General features: G+C 39.1%; 1 long non-coding RNA gene across 2 annotated transcripts in view; it reads right to left on the reverse strand.

Annotated features, from left to right (window-relative positions):
• Positions 1-433: 433 nt before the first annotated feature.
• The window catches only part of LOC133722513 (uncharacterized), a 35,002-nt gene continuing 21,305 nt past the window's right edge, over positions 434-14,130 (reverse strand). The window contains exons 4-5 of one of the 2 annotated variants that reach the window (XR_009852811.1): positions 5,918-6,049; positions 434-2,749 (exon numbers count right to left, since the gene is read on the reverse strand). This is a non-coding gene — a long non-coding RNA (uncharacterized LOC133722513). Of the gene's footprint in view, positions 2,750-3,214; positions 6,050-14,130 lie in introns of both variants that reach the window. The other variant, XR_009852812.1, reaches the window with a different exon arrangement.

Genomic DNA, 14,130 nt, shown 5'->3' on the forward strand with positions numbered 1-14,130 from the left:
TGCAGACTTACCCTCTGCAGTAGCTGGGAAAACAATGGAAAGAGGAAGCCCTCCTTCAACAGTGGACGTTGAGAGGTCCTTGATGATCTGAGTACCTTCAACCATTACTTCTTATTCAGAGGATGACGAGCTTGGGGTATGAGGTGGTGTTGGCGAAAGTGGTGATGAGATTTGGAGTGATGGCGTTTGTGATGGTGATGGTGATGGTGTAGGTGATGTGGATCCCTCTGATTCGTTGAAGAGCCTTTTCCATTGATCGTTAAATGTGTATGGTCTGAATTTCAAAGGAGAAGGTTTTTTGTGTTCGATTTCTGCAAGAGGAAACTTTAAACGCTCAAGCCTTGCTTGGATCTCTTCTTTTGTAGGGATCTTAGAAAGCTCGGACATTCATAGATATCATGGAGAAATAAAAAATTACACTAAGTTAGTAAACTATACAATAAACGAAATACAATAATTGAATAAGATTAAAAGTATATGGCACCAAGTATAGCTATGTTTGTATAAAACATGATTTTTACAAGTTAGGGTGTAAAATGTGAAATCAAGCAACTTATAAGAATTCAATTTCAACCACAAGTCTTCCATCAAGGTTTAGAACATGGCCCAAGAGTTCTAGTATTAACATCAGGCTCCTTTCTCACTCTTTTGGTAATTCTTTTCACACATGCCCAGGTAGTAGAGGAATGATTTTGGCGGGGCATAAGGCCCACTTGAATGCACTTCTCATCTCCAATCAACCTAACACCATGTATTACTAATGCACCCCGAGCTTCCACTCATGTCTCCCCGACAACCCACGAGCTTCCCGCTCATGCCTTCCCGGCAACCCACGAGCTTCCCGCTCATGCCTTCTCGGCACCCCGAGCTTCCGTTCATGCCTTCCCGGCAACCCTTGAGCTTCCCGCTCATGCCTTCCCAGCAACCCACGAGCTCCCCGCTCATGCCTTCCCGGCAACCCCGAGTTTCCCGCTCACGAGCTTTCCGCTCATGCCTTCCCGGCAATCCTCGAGCTTTACGCTCATGTCTACTCGACACACCACACGTTAATGGAACATTGAATTTTTCTACCATTTGTCGTTTACCGACTGCGACAAATCAAATTCTTTTCGCGTTCCATTAATACGAGCGAAAACCAAACAGACACAACCGTACGCGCGGTCATCGTTCATGAGTTACAAATGCATACCTTCGCAGCACTCATGCAACTTACATCTCACGAGCGTAACCCCGTCAAACTCGACCTCGTTCGTCTCCTTGCGCGCGTCACACATTTATCATATGCAATCCATATGCTCACACGACCATGTATCACGCACCTCATACATTCGTATATGCCAACGCATATCAATGCAACTCACATTTGTTGCCCAATGCAACAAGCATTCTACATATGCCTATTTTTTGTCTTTGTCGTGCAGGTTAACGAGTCCCTTCTTGCTTACGGAGTTCGGGGACTTGTAGGGGCCCCGTACCGCCCGGTTACTTATGCTTGGTGACATCATGTGTATAACTCCCCAACCAAGAAGCTCCTCTTACTTGGGGACTTCGGGGACTTGTACATACCTCTACTAGCAAGACTAGTTTGCTATCTCACCAAGCATAATTAACACCCTCTTTGGGACACCCACAAGCCATGGTGAGGCCCAACCGCTACTTGCATCTTGTAGCCCTATGTTCAAGCTACGCTACGGTATCTGGAAGTCACAAATCCGTCGCCGGGAAGCCACCTTTCCGGCCTTGCAAGTTGCCTTCACAAACATGTTTTCTAGACTAGAATAGTGATTTCTAATATCCCACATCTAAGAAAATGTAAAGGAGAAGCATTCCTTCACCTATAAAAGGAATGCCTCCTCCCACTTAAACTCCATCCCATTACATCTTTTGTAATCCCCTTGGGCCGCAAGGCTCAACACACTAGTTAAACATTCAAGTGGACGTAGCCTCCCGCTAAGGCGGGAGATGAACCACTATACATCTCGTGTCACTCTCTCTCTCTCTCTCTCTCTCTCTCTAAAGCTAACTAGAGATCCCACGGATCACTAACGTTAACAACTAGTCAAGTAACAAAATAATATGGGGAAGAAAATATCACCATGCAATGAAGGGAGCCTCCCAAGCTCGAATCAGAGCCTCCCAGGCTCTATGCTCAGCTCACCCACAAACACATAGTAAGTAGGGAGGAGTACTAAGAATGCTCGACTACACCCACGTGAGGAGGAGAATTAAATAAATTGACCCATGGTGAAGAAAACAATAGAAAACTGAAAACAAGTACAGCTTCCCCAAAATCTCGCAAATGAAAACACGAGTACGATTCCCAACAGTACTCGAAAAATCGCATGATAAATCACATGAAACAACGACGTGTCCCACACGCCAAAAGAATACTCAAAAATCCGTCAACAAGACATAAGTCGAAAATAATAATTATAAATCAGAGATAAATCATCGGAACTCAAAATCACACAAAATAGTAATACAAAATCCACTTCCGAAAAAGTAACCTAAATGAATCATAATCAATCTCCAAAAATCATCATTGAAAGTGAAAATCACGAGATAACCCAAAGTCAATTTCCGAACTCAATATATGGTCAAGTTATAACAGAATGGTAAATACTTAAATCAATAATTCGGAAAAAATAACCGCATGCATCACTTAAAATCAAAAGTCCACTCACAGTATACGGCTAACGTGGTACCCAAGCGTAAGGATCCTCGTCGAGCGATGAGTCGGTACCTCGTCCTGTACACAATTATATTCCGTAAATGACAAATTGACAATTAAACTACGATTCTAAAACAAAACCCAAAACCCCTCGTAAAACAATATCTTCATTTCTTTCCGGATTCAACCCAAACTTCACCACTAATATCAATCTGTCGACTAAAGTATTCCATAGCGGGAACAAGGGAAATCCGAAGGTCGGATTCCCATAAATCGGCATCCGAAACTCCAAAATTCAAAAATTCACAATCGATATCAAACTTCTCCAATTTTCACCAAAAACACACCTACATGTTCTACAACTCACGATTGAATTATTTAGCCAAAAATAGGAATTAAAAACTGGCCCTACGCGCCTCCACGCGTCACCAACAGTGGCGGCTCGTGGGCTGGCAACCTCCACCTCCGGCCACCAAATTTCATGTACAACATCATCTCAACATTTCCAACAAATTTCTCAACTGTGACAAAGTCAGAAAATACCTTGAAGTGGCCGGAAACCAAGCAACCCTAAAAATCTGACGGGGAATAGTGCAGAAAAATTTCTCGACGTGATTTCCCCTTCCACACTTCGATTTGTTGCAAGAGATTTGAGGAGCATGAAGGATGGCCCAAGGCGCTTCCAAAGAACCTAGTTTGGTCGCCTGTGGTGGCCGGAATTGGAAGAAAACGATGTTGACCTCTTCTGCTACAGTAAAATTCTCAGCCTTGGTTTTCCGTTTTCCGGCCAAGACGCCGTGAGCTTCCATCGCAGATGTGTTGAGGATGAAGAAAGGAATCAAACGGTGCTGGTGGCACGCACTCAGGTGGCCAGACAGAGGAGTTGCAGTGGTGAATAGTGGAACGGGGAGAGACAGAGCTCGGGGGAGGAGAGAGAGAGAGAGTTACCGGGTAGGTCAGAACTAACCTACCCACAGTAATTTTTTAAATTTATACCACTTACTTCCAACAGTAACTTTAGTATTTCACTTATAACTTTCGCATATGAACTTTGATTTTAACAAACCACATATGCACAGACTCGGTTTAATGTCCTCTACGACTTTCATGAAGGAAATTTTCTCAAAAAATGATTAAAAAAAAAAATCAACTTTTAGGGCCACTGAAAGTATCGAACAAAGTAAAAGGTGAAAATAATTGTCGTTTACCGTCCAAATGACTAGTAAACAGGTAAATTTAGGTTCGGGACGTAACAGCCGTCTACTTCAGCAAAACCCTCTGCTCCGACGAGCTCATCGCTGATTACACGCATTTTTATGTATGTAATTGCATTATAAGAGCAACTCCAACAGCTTCCCTATATTTTAATTTTTATCTATTTTTGGGAAAAATGAGTCTCTTTTGCTCCAACAGATTCCCTATAACTATCTCCATTTTAGAGAAAGTGAGGAAAGAGAAAACCAAATTCCCTAAATTTACAGCAATCTCTAAAATTTTAAGGAGGAATAATGGAGATTTTAGGGATTGCTATAAAATAGGGAATCTGTTGGAGTTGGAGAAGAAAAAGAGGCTAAAGCTTTGACTTTTGCTTTCCTATAATACAAAAAATATAGGGAAGCTGTTGGAGTTGCTCTAAACACGTGAATTAAGCTAATCCTTAAGTCAATTAACATGTAGTTAATCTACTTTTATTTATTTGTAGGAAATAAGCGGAGCTGCAGAAATTGAGAAAAATGAGCAAAAGTGAAGCAAATGGAATTTTCAGCAAAATGACGAAATTACGCGGTCAACTGTGGCCAACCTCAAAGAAGGAAAAGAAAAAAAAAATAAGGAGATGAATGAAATTATGAATGTTGCACGTTCACATTTCTTTTCACCACCACCACGTGCCTTATCCATTTTTTTTCTTTCTTTTTCTTTTCTTCACTGACCGCCCATTGGACTCTGTTGAAAATACACGCCTAGAGATAATTAATCAAACCCACCCAATCCTTGCGGCCCACCGAACTCTCAAACCCATTCCCTTCTTCCCGCTACAGCCCAAACCAATCATATTTTTGTTCTCAGATATATAGAGATAACCCTCATCATTTTGATCCTAACTATGGGGGATCACCAACAGCGCCGCAAACAATCTTAGGGAAGGGCTGCTGCCCTCTCCTCTCCTCCTTCTCCATTTTCCATATTTGTGTTAGTTTTATTTTAGAGAATTGAAGGACTCAGCCAAAACTTCAAGGATTCATCAAAGGCTTCTCCTCTACAAGATTCAAGACTTGGGGTAATTGTGGGAGTTATAATTCAAGGATACTCATGTTAGCTTTGTAGCTAATTGTGGATACCCTTGTTTTCTCCTACACTTCTATACTCTTTTCTCTTTGAATTTTGTAATTTCGTTGTTGGGGGTTAAGGTTGTGTGCCCTAACCCAAATCTTGTGTAAAAGATGTTTAATTTAATGTAATGATGCAATTTTATATTATGGATGCTTATATCAATTATTATTGGGTTGAAATGCATGTCTAGGAGCCTAGTCAACTCTAGGGTGTGTATTTTGAGCATTTCTAGGACGGAGTTAGAGGCTTGACCCCCTCTAATTCCTAAGCTAGAAATGTTCAATTTAGTATTCGAGGGCTTATAAGCATAGTGATTTACACCCGTTGCGTGATTGCTTGGGCAGGTCGCTTAGTAGTATAATTCCTCGATCTCTAGGCCTCTTAGTGTGAGTTAGTGACCCTTGACCTATCTCTAATTCATGTCAAGTGAGTTCCTACAACCCTTGAACCGGAGTAGGAATACCATGAAAGAGAATTTTGGTCCTTGAGCCTTGAACCTCGCTCCTTGAATACGACTACCGCCAAAGTAGGAAATTCGCATCTACATTAGATTAGCTTCCAACACATGAGATTTAGGTGAAGGAGTCTCCCTAGCAGCCAACATTCTCATTTTTATTGTTTACATTTCATTTTTATTTTTATTTTTATTGCTTTACATTTCATTACTTTGTGTTAAGTTAAAATCAACTCCCAAACATTGAACTCTTCCACTCATTTGTGCATATCCACCACTAAACTCTTAGTTTTGATTAGGCTTTGGTGAAAACCAAAACCGAGCATTGGTTAGAGTAGAATTTTTGTTTATTTAGTTCTTCTTTTGTTTGTTAAGTCTCTTTATTTCCGATCACCCAATGATTGTGGGTTAGGCACTAATCCCCGAGGTACAATAAACTAAGGCCCAAATATTTCCCTTACTCGACATGATTCGTACGCTTGTGAGATTATATGCTTCAAGTCAATCACCATGCTTCGCTACGAGGTTCTTGACTCCTTCCTCCGCGACCTCGCCCAGCTCTCAAGGAAGATGCAATGTTGGTGCAAGGAGCTCTGTTCATGATACATTCATTGGAGACGTCAGTGATGAAGCGGCATCAGAGAGAGAGAACAAAAATACTAATTTACCCTTTGAAAAATGGGAAGAAAAAAAAATAGAATTAACGGTGTTATTGGCGGCATGTACTAAAAGAGTGTCGGGTTTGTTAAGTCATGTACTATTGTGATAGTTTTGAGTTTTGAAAGCATAATAACTGTAATTCTCAGTGGGCAATAGTTCATGTATTGTTCTTAAAATTCTCCCAATTATGAATACCTATACAATTTTTAGCTGTTTATACCTAAGAGTGGGGCTCTGAATTCTTAGCATGTAATTATGTTTGAATAATTAATAAATTCAGATTGCTCATCCACTTCGTCAAGCTTTTAATTTTCTGTTAATTATTAATTAGTGTTTAAGTTTCTGTTATTATCTCCTAAGTTGAAGTTTTAATTTGCTGCTTCAAATGAAACCTTTGTTGCCATGTTTTAGAAACAAACAGCGGTGATTCCACCCGTTTTAGTAACCGTTAGGCAGGAGGCCGTTAGGTGAAGTTGTGACATATTGAAGGCTAGTTTATTTTTATTTCAAGGCTTAGAAGAGGTTTTCCTACGACAAAAGTAAATTTTAAACTTTACCTACGTCAGCTTCGGGACACAAAAGATATTTATAAAAATGACTAGCCTCAAAAGTCTTTTCCTGATCAAAAATTACCTTATTTATCATTCCATCTTATCGTGGACCTTTTTAACATATCCCCATTCACTAATGTGTAATTAATTCTTAGAAATTTGAATAGCTTTAAGATAGTTTGAGTCAAAATTAGAAAGTAATTCACAAAGGTTTTAGAGACTTTAGAGACTTCTCCAAGATTTTAGAGACTTCTCATTGGTTGGTTAGAGACTTCTCCAAGATTTTAGAGACTTCTCATTGGTAATTCACAAAGTAATTCACATATCCCATATTATTTTAGCAAATATATCTTCTCCAAGATTTTAGAGACTTCTCATTGGTTGGTTGACGCAGAAAAGCTTACATGGATTTATTTGATTGGTTGGAACTGTGTGGATCAATCAGATAATTCCTAGAAATTAAAAGAAGGATCTAGAAGACTTGGTGATAGGTTCATAATTTCATACATTTTTATACCCTTAAATGTAGGATTCTAGGCTTAGTTCTTATCATTTTTGAGTCATTTACTTTGTGTTTGTGTTTTGTAGGTTAAATTGGAGAAAAGAAAGATTTGGAGCTTAAAGTCAAACTCAGGATTGAAAGGGTGCTTGTTATCCTGAGTGTCCAGAATCGTCTCTGTTGTGCGTTAACTTTGAGGATTAAACTGTACCTTCTCACAAGTAATTAGCAGGCGAGCCTTATACCATTGCAAAGATACGGATGTTAGCATTCTGAGGAATTTTACGGAAGTGGATTCGCATTTTTCTGGAGGAAGTTATGATGATTTAAGTGAACCTAGTTCGGAAAGGCAGATTCTGACGGATTTTGCATATCTTTTTGGAATCTGACTTGTGAGGCCCAAATATGTTGTTCTTAGCACTTGAATGGAACAAGGCTGAACGTGTCTGACATATTTGGAGTAATTTCTTGCATTGACTTTAATAACCCTACGTTTCTTTGGAGAGAAGAAATTTACTCCAAGTTGGACTAGAAGACCTAAGAAGCCCAAGTCAAGTAGGAATTGGGAGGGACATACAAGGCAGAAAACCTAGAACGTCTAGGGATACAAGAGGCAGCAGATTCCGCAAAGAACGAGGAGAATAAAAGCTCTCACCATCGCTTGACCCGAGTTCCTCAATTCTTCCATTGATTGTTTCATGTTTTCTTTGATTCTAGTCCTACTTTTCATAGTTATGGATTGCTAAACTTCTAAGCTAGGCTGAGATGAAGCTCCTAGTATGACTATTCTATTTGTTTAGTTGGTTTGCTATTGAATTTCTGGAATTCTAAGTTAAACTCTTAATCACCGTTTAAATAGAACTTTTATTCAAAATCTTTGCTCGGGATCAATAAGACCTAGGTTTTGTTTATGAGTTATTTGGTTGGAGAACATGATGCTTGATCAATGAGTAGATGTTTTCTAGGGTGCCAAAAGATAATTCAATCTTATGATTAAAGAGTTGTGAATGAAGAATACAAGTGCTTGATCATAGTCGATATTCTTGTTTGCATGATTTTCTAGTTCTTTTGTGCTTAATGGAGTTGAACATGTTTGCTTGAACCTGATCATTAAGTGGAGTAAATTATAGTTTGGCTACTTGAGTTCTATACAGGATCAATAAGTTGGAATTCATAGGTTAGAAGAACTTTGGCATATGTCTGGGATCAATAACGCTTATGTACGGAAATCTTTAGCATGAAATCTAGGGAATTCAATTGTTATCAACTAGAGAATCGGATAGAAGTATTAGGTGGTGGATTCAATGCTTTAGCATCTTCATAATCTGTTCTTAAACTCTAAAGAATCTCATTGCTCATTCTTGTCTTTAATTTTAGTTTTTCTTTCTTTAATTTTCTGTTTAAAACTCAATCACATCATAAAAATCAGTTTCTTTCACTTAAGTATAGCACATTTGTCATAACAAAATTGTCTCAATCAGTCCTTGAGGGAATGACCTCGTGCTTGCACATCTATTCTACAATTGATTCGTGCACTTGCGAGTACTAAATTAAAATTGACAACACTTGGGGACTAAGGCTTGCTGTCCCCTATAAATATAAACCATTCTAACGTCAAGCCTCATCAATTTTTTCATTCTTTCACACACCAAAAATCAGTGCCATTCTCTAGTCTTTAGAAGTTCTGTGTTTTCAAGCAAGGAGGAGAAGAAGCCATGCAATACATCAAGTTCCTAGCCACTATCCACCCTTGTGCGTCCCTAGAAGATTGTTTGCTTTCAAGGATCTTCAAGTTCAGCATCTCAAGGCTTTGTCATTCATCTTTCACGGTGTATTTCATTTTTTCTTTGTAAACTTTTTAGTTTTCCTTTGTTTGATTTCACAAAACTATAAATTCTAGTTAACATGACGTTAAGGCCAAAGTTTAAAACCCATTTATATGTTTTGAAATAAAGTTGCGAATTCTATATGTTGATTTCTATGTTGCTTATGTGAGATTGCTTAATTGATTTTGTTTTACAGAAAACTTTTATATGTATGTGTTCTTTGAGTGCACGATTAGGATATATGCATGTAATTGGAGCTAGATTAAGGTAAACAATTCACCTAATAGTTTTGTAAACCTATTTCATAGGTAGTAAAGACTTTGGACAAAGGTCGAAATCAATTAAGGAGGATTGCAAAAAAGATGAACCTTTTCATACTAAGTTGTGCACTTTGGTTGACATCTTTTCTTTGTTCTTCATGCGTTGAATGTGTTCTTGATTAGCTAGTTTTCTAGACTATGATTGCATGTTCAATAAGATTAATTTAGGTGCTTTCACTTAGATTAATTATTCAAGGAAAGTAAAATATGGGAAATCGTTTGCTTACTAACGTTTCACATGGTCAACTTCTTTCTCATGACATAGAAAATCAAATATAGGAATTGTTATTGGATTTCATACATATGATTGTAGTTTTGATCTTTGTTCCTTGCGTTTTCACCCCTGTATATGTATTTTACGTTTTTATTTTTGTTTCTTTTGATTTTAAATTTCAAAACCTAAATATCCCCCATTTATGATTATGTTTATATTCTTTTATTCTTTGTTTTATTTTTGTAAATAATACATTATACTTAATTATTTATTTGTTTATGCAATTACAGGTGTACCCCTAATCCCCGACTTGAATGATTTTCTACTTATTCTATTCTGACAACTACACTTTGAAGGGTTAAATTGCGTGCTACATTTGGCATATCAATGCATAGAGAATTTGTGATTTATTTGAATGAAAAATATATTCATAATACTTAACAACAATAATTCAATATAGGTAAAGCAGTGAGTCCCTTCTCGAGACAGAGTTAGGGTTTAGTCAAAACTAGGGTTTCGTAACCGGTGAGTACCACCTTGTGGCGGCGCTACCCGTGTACTCTCTGTGTATGTGGTGGCTCATGTATCTATTGGTGTACGTGGTTGTGGTCGACAGGGGTGAGTTAGTTCCTTTGGATGGAAGAGGTTATGGGAGATTTCTCATGGCTGCTTGCCATTCGTGATGAGGAGGAGTTGGAAGTTATTACGGTGGAGGATTCTACTGCGCTTATGGCCAGGAGATTTTGGCTGGTCGGTAAGGTCCTTTCTAATAGGAGTGTGAATAAGGAGTCCTTCAGAAGTGTTCTAAAGAAGATCTAGACTACGAAAGAGGAGTTCTCCATTCTTGACTGGGAAGATTCAGGTAGGTTTGTCTTTTTGTTTAGATCTGAAGGTGATTGTCAAAGAAATTTGAATGGGAGTCCTTGGTCGTTCGATAACGCATTGTTGGCACTGGTTCCTTCTAATGGCCTTTGTAACTTCCCGTATCTCAATTTACCCGTTTACTAGTCATCCGGATGGTAAACGACAACTACTTCACTTTTTACTTTGTTTCGATACTTTTAGTGGCCCTAAAAGTTGACTTTTTGTTCGGGTCAAAATTTGAGAAAATTTCCTTCATGAAAGTTGTAGAGGACATTAAACCGAGCGCTTGCATATGTGGTACGTAAAAATTGGAGTTCGTATGCGAAAGTTATGAGCGAAATACAAAAGTTACTGTATATGGTAGATAGTATATATTTGAATTTTTCACTGTGGTTGGTAACATTTTCTTTCTCTCTCCTTCCCCGCGTCTTCTCTCTCTCTCTCCTTCCACGTCACTCTCTCAGACTCTCTCTTCGACCTCATCTCTACAACTTCTTACTCTGACCACCTGGGAACGTGTGGCCCGCACCTTTCGACTCCTCTGCCCGTACCCAACCTCCCCTCGGTGGTAGATCACGGCGTCTTGGCCGGAAAACGAAGACCCAAGGCCGAGAACACCACGGTGCCGATTCTGGTCAACGCCTCATTCTTCAGCTTCCGGCCACCAAAACCAGCCAAACTTGGCCGATCAGAAGCGGCTTGAGACGTAGACCATCCTCCCCAAAGCTTTTGCCGAGAATCGAAACGTGGAGGAAGAACTGACGGCTGGAAGCTATGGGTCACTATTCACGATTCGGGTTCAAGCTTCTCCTTAATTGTTGAGGTACTTCTAGTCGTTTTCTGGATTTGTTGTAGTTGAGAAAGTTGTTTGTATGGTTGAGACGAAGCTGCTGCCAAAATTTGGTGGCCATTGAAGCTGGTGGCGACGGCGCGTAGGGCAGCTTTTTAATTTCGATTTTTTTTAGCTAATTAAATCCTATAATTGTTGTAGAGGTTTAATATGTGTTTTTGGTGAATTTTGGGAGAAGTTTGACATTGATTGTAAATTTCCAAAGTTTGGAGTTTCGGATGTCGATTTTTGGGAATCCGACCTTCAGATTTCCCTTGTTTCTGATATCGAATGCTTTAATCGACAGATTGATATTAGTAGTGAAGTTTGGCTTGAATCAGGAAAGAAATGGAGCTATTGGTTTACGTGGGGTTTTCGGGTTTCGTTTTTGTTTGAACCTATATTTGGCAAGGCCGTTGTAGCAGATAGGTGGGCCCGGCCCGCAAGGCCTAATGAATGACCGCGGCAAATTAGCCGCGGCACATTAAATGTTTATTGTCAAATTTATGATCGAAGATAACGTGTGCAGAGAGCCGTTATTAAATCGGGAGAGATCAAATGAATCACAAGGCGTAATGAATGACCGCGGACCCACAAGTCGTAATGAATGACCGCGGGAGAAACGTTACCAAAGTTTGGGGCAATTAACTTGAATGAGCATCAGGAGGTGTTATTGCCAATCATCAGTTACAAGACCTAATTGATTGCTCATGAAATAATCAATCATTGATAACGTCAAAAATATCACAAACATGAATACTGTTATATTTGTAATCAATGCGGTCTTAGCGGTAAAGGCCGAGATTGCTTCTTTTCCTTCATTCAGTAGTTTAGCTTCACTATAAAAAGGACCATAGGATTCATTGTTAAAGGTCCTCGACCAAACGCTCTACGCGATTACTCAAATTTTATCTCAATACAATTCAACAATTCAGCAACACTTATCAATCTTTACTTGTTTATCTTATCGCTTTCTTTACTGGTATTTATCTTTCCTGCACTTTACTTTGTTGCTCTTTACATTCAAGCAGCTTATCTTCCTGCACTTTATTTGCTGCACTTTATTTCCCGCGATTTACATTCTTGTTCTTTATCTTCCTGCACTTTATTTGCTGCACCTTTACTTTCCTGCACTTTCGTTTATGCTATTTATTTGTTGTTATTTACTTTACGTCATTTACTTTATACAAAATCACAAAAAGAATTATCATCACTTCACTTTCACCTTAATCACCGAGTTACACAACACGAAGACTGCGGCTAGTTAAGGCCGATCCGTTCTAAAGTCCTTGCATTCAAGGCAGAGAGAACCCCACGGCCGAGATTGATCATTCCTCGGCCCACAATCAACTGATCAGAAGTTAGATAGGCGCAAGATCTACAATCTATAACAAAACCTCGCTTGGCTTACCGGCCGCAAGTTGGCACGCCCGCTCACAGGTCACCACTCCAAAAGGACACGTGTAAGCCAAAGAAGCCCTCGGCCCAGTGACACGCTGCCGGGACGATTTTTGAGCGAACAGTTTTAGAATCGTATTTATTCGTTGAATTGTTGTTTACGGAATATAATTGTGTACAGGACGAGGTACCGACCCATCGCTTGACGAGGATCGTTACGCTTGGGTACCACGTTAGTCGTATACTGTGAGTGGACTTTTGTTTTAAACAATGATGCATGCGTTTGTTCTTGGATTAATGCCTTATTTAATTATCATAATATTTTGTCGAGCATATTATTTTAGTTTCGATATTATTTGGTTTTGGTATATATATATTTGGAATATTGATAGGATTTTCCCTCATGATTTTAGAACGAGAGTTTTCTACGCTTGAATTTGAATTTACGATTTTTATTGATTTTCGACGAATTATTTTCCGAGGTGGTTTCCGGAATTATATATTATATTTCTATTCGTCGATTTGAGATTTTTAAAAGATTTTCGAAATGGGGTTTTCGATGGAGTTATATTTCTTATTTATTATTGACTTTCGGCTTTGGCATTGGGAATGCCTTAATAATGATTTTGGATTTGGTTTTGTTTCTGATTTACGATTTATAATTTGATCTCGCCTTTCTGATTTTGAACTTGAGATTATCTTGGCGTGTGGGACACGTCGTTGGAAATTCATTTGCGAGAGATGGGGAAGCCTTATGTATTTATGGATTTACTGGATTTTCGGATATGTTTTCTTGTGCCATACCTTGGGGTGATTTTTATCATGCTAGCATTGAGTCCGCCTTTGTGGCAGCGTGATGGGATCACGGAAGCCCGTCCGCCTTTGTGGCGCTGGTTACTGCCTTTGTGACAGTAATACTGAAGCCCAGTATCCTAATCGCCACACATAGTGGCGTAAGGGTATATACGGGAGTATGGGAGTACTTTAGCCTGGGAGGCTATCACCTGAGCCTGGGAGGCTCACTGTATGGCTGTCATCTTCCCTTACTTCTTATATTATTTTTGACTAGCGGGGCTAGGCCAATTTCCCTTAACTAGCGGGGCTGGCATGTCTTTATGAGGTTCTCGCTTTTTAAAGATAAATGTTTTACCATTGTTGCATGCATCGAGTTTTTTTTTTAAGGAATAAATGTGGGAAAGCATAAAGTCTCTTTTCTTTACAATTACTTATTTTTGTCCACTCATGCTAACGTTTTTATGTACTTTCCCCTGGGCCCTTCGGTTTCAAATGCCCAGTTCGCAGTGTAACTGTTCGGCTTTAGGAGTTGAGGCTTAGCACCACCACTGCCATCTATCCTTCGTAGGTTACTTGCTAACCTACTTTGTATACCTTTGTTTTGTGGCTTTAGACCGCTCTGATAACCATGAGACTTTTGTATTAATATTGTAAGCTTTGACTTGTTTGTAACTTGAGATACTTGGATAATTTGTTATTCTAAATTGTGGAGTTGTTC

Source organism: Rosa rugosa, chromosome 7 (genome assembly GCF_958449725.1).
Source record: "Rosa rugosa chromosome 7, drRosRugo1.1, whole genome shotgun sequence".
NCBI classification, from domain to species: Eukaryota; Viridiplantae; Streptophyta; class Magnoliopsida; order Rosales; family Rosaceae; genus Rosa; species Rosa rugosa.